Source organism: Asparagus officinalis, unplaced genomic scaffold (assembly GCF_001876935.1).
Source record: "Asparagus officinalis unplaced genomic scaffold, Aspof.V1 AsparagusV1_Un2375, whole genome shotgun sequence".
Classification (NCBI taxonomy): domain Eukaryota; kingdom Viridiplantae; phylum Streptophyta; class Magnoliopsida; order Asparagales; family Asparagaceae; genus Asparagus; species Asparagus officinalis.
Window position 1 is genome coordinate 5,723 of NW_017974634.1, and position 3,242 is coordinate 8,964.

Genomic DNA, 3,242 nt, shown 5'->3' on the forward strand with positions numbered 1-3,242 from the left:
GCTTTGGCATTTGTCTCAATTCAATAAACCTTAACGTATTATCATTGTTTATTTAGGCATTACGCACCTCGTTTGAAAAGGCCAAGAAATTATTAGTTCTCAAAGACCCAATAGAACTTTATTTGGATGAACCAAAAGACTTTTTGACCGTGGTGCTCCCACTTCGAGCATTCTTCATTTTGCGGAAGACTAAGAGGGCATAAGATATCCGCCGAGCTCTCTGCTATTGCAAGGGAACATAATGGCGGTTCCCTATATATCCTACGGTGCCTGGGTACGGAAAGTACTTTCAGTGTGGTGGAGAATCCTTATTCAATACCGTAGCACTTAAGCCTAACAATGTAGAGGCTTTAGTTGGCAACGGTATTGGTTTATTGTATCAAAAGGTAGACAATTACCTAATGTTATATTTTTTTACGTTGTTTTTGGGGCCATCAGAATACAGTTATGAATTTGCTTATTGATATTTTTTATTTTATTTAATGATAGATGACATGCACCAAAATTAGATGAGCTTTGCCGAGGATATTCATGCAATTAGCTGTTGGAGATCTATGCCAAACACAAGTATGAATCTCTTATACTATGAAGTCTCCATGGCTTAGTATATACTTTGATTACTTGAATAATCAAATCTATAAAGTTGGTATGGTTTGATTTATTTGTAAGTAAAGCTCTTTACTTGATTGTTTTAATATGTTTCCTTGGACAGGAGTGATAGCATTTGTTTCTCAAGGTCAGATCGACATTTTGGTATCTGTTTTATTTTGGCAGCAGGTTCCATCCTTTTATTTAAGCAGTAGCTTGATGTTGCGCAGGAGAAGTGAGTGAAGGACACATTTTGAGGAACATGGGTCTTGTATGTTAAGTCTGCTGCTGCTTTGTTGGAGCTTGTAACTCAAGTTGCATTATTTTATTTGCTGCTTTGTTGGAGCTTGTAACTCAAGTCTGCTGCTGCTTTGTTGGAGCTTGTAACTAAAGTTGCATTATTTTATTTGGTGCTTGTTAACTGTACATGTGGATGCAATTTCTTCATCCAATGCATTGAACATGAAATGCTCACGTTCATTTCTTCCTTCATTGCTCTCATCTGAAATGAGTAGCTTTGTGAAATACTGAAGTTGGAGAAATTGTAGAAATCCATGAGCAAAGCGAATCTCAAAACTTATTCTTAGGAAATTAGGGAATTGTTGCTATCGGTTACATCTGATATCATGAGTGGGTGTTTCTTAGTTGTAGGCACAATGGTTGTATGCATCCTCTTTGTACTACAATATGTGGCACATTCTATTGGCTCAGTCAGCTCTGTTTGTCTGTGGCACTAGTAAGTGCCGTAGAGATGTTGCAGTTATTTTCTGGGACCGCAACTCTTATGTAGCAGGTCTCGAGGGTGACAAGAGTAGTTTGGAGAATACTAGAATTAGAGAAGAACGAATCAACAATTACATCGCTTTCACTTTTTTAAGCAGTATGTTTATGCCTATGCAATTATGTATTAAATGCTGTATAGTGATTTTTCATCTGAACCGCTTTGGATCAGTATTCAATTTGAATCGGTGCATTATGGGTTTATATGATTTGATTATTTCATGGTAATTGGAAAAACCTATAAGTTATTAAACAGGTCTTTGGGTTATATGGTCGGGTGGGTACTATTCCGTTTATATTAATGGTCGGCACTGCATTTTGACCCACATTTATTAAAAAGATCGGCTCCGGGTCACGCTTATAACGTGGTCGGGTCGAAAGTATGACCGACCACGACCCGACCCACGACCCCGTGCACCACCCTGACCGTCTCTATCCTCTTATTACTTGAGCTCGCCTATCTATAATGTATGACTTGAAACTAATATGTCAAAGAGACGTACATATCCGCTTAACACAATTGGGAAACATTAGTGTACCGTTCGCGTCTGATGCTTTGGATTGACTGATACCACCGACTACTTATCTTCTGGTCCTATAGCAGCAAGGTTTTTAGGTTGATCCCTACCCTTATTAAACTGTTGCTAATTATTATTATGGTTTCTCGCAGATTTGTGTCTATACTGGCAGGTGCGTTACGGGCATTTCTCATCTTTAACGGGCTAGTGTGGATAAGATATCGAATATATTGAAGTCGGAACATAATATAGCGGAGCATTCACGTACTGGATGTGCACATACCAGAACCGCTTAGTGCAAAACCAGACAGGAAAAGCTCAGAAATCTCTGATAGTTATGACAACATATCACTAGGCTATTCAACATGTCATAAAAATTAAATTAAAGATAGACAACATACGACAACGCCATAAAGTGAGAAATCCCGCAGCACAGCAGAAGTTTGTCGGTTTATGACTGTCTGGCAGAGAGAAAGTTTGCACATCAAAAGCATACTGCTGCTTTTATTAACATGGCTACCCGTCCTCAGGAAAGCTCGTAACGCAAGAATTAGATAATTAATTTAGGCGGGATCATGAAAATAGGAATAAATTAGTCTATTTGTGTGACGGTTATAATCTTCATTGGAGTGTTCTTAGGATTCCACCACATAACCTGTCTTTTGAATTTGCAAGTTCTCTAACAGAAGGCATTGGAATGGCCATCATAGGACTGGTTGAATATTTAGAATTGGTCAGGCATCAGGCAACACATTTAAACGGAGTGTATTATTACTGAAGACTGGTATATTCAGATTCAGGCTGAAAGGTGCCGAAAGGGTATCTGGATCAAAAGACACTAAAAAGAATGGCACTCTTTATATTTCTGATGTCGGTAATAATACACTATCTCGGCCAGGAAAGGAATGTCAGTTTCAAAAGGACAGTCAAGACAGTGATCAGTTGATTAAAAGGCAGTTAAGTAGATATCTTAACTATCCTCTCATCCCAATCCAGGCTGAAGAAAAAAGTCTGGCTCTCCTCACTATAGCAGCTAAATGAAGAGTTGGATTTTCTGTGTGCTTCTGCAAGCAATTTGACCAAATTAATCATGCAGTTGTCTAAATTTGAGGAGTTAAAGCTCTGAAACAGGTGCTGAAGCTTGAAAACCCCCCTGCGTTCTATTGGGGATATGTGCACATTAGTTTGTGTGCAGGTTTTGAAAACTATCTCTTTGTTTTTTTGTTATAGCTGGATCTTGTGCATCAGCTATAGTCCTGTTTTTGTTATCTCAGTTATATACTCTTGAGATTCTTGATGTACATAAACTTTACAATTTGGTGATGAATAAAATTTTTTATTTACCAAAAAAAAAAA

At 38.0% G+C, this 3,242-nt stretch overlaps 1 long non-coding RNA gene across 1 annotated transcript; it reads left to right on the forward strand.

The window, feature by feature from the left end:
* The first annotated feature begins 573 nt into the window (after nt 1-573).
* Nucleotides 574-1,074, forward strand: LOC109828564. Its single transcript, XR_002243758.1, has 2 exons — nt 574-736; nt 819-1,074. It is a non-coding gene; the product is annotated as an uncharacterized LOC109828564 (long non-coding RNA).
* The last annotated feature ends 2,168 nt before the right edge of the window (nt 1,075-3,242 follow it).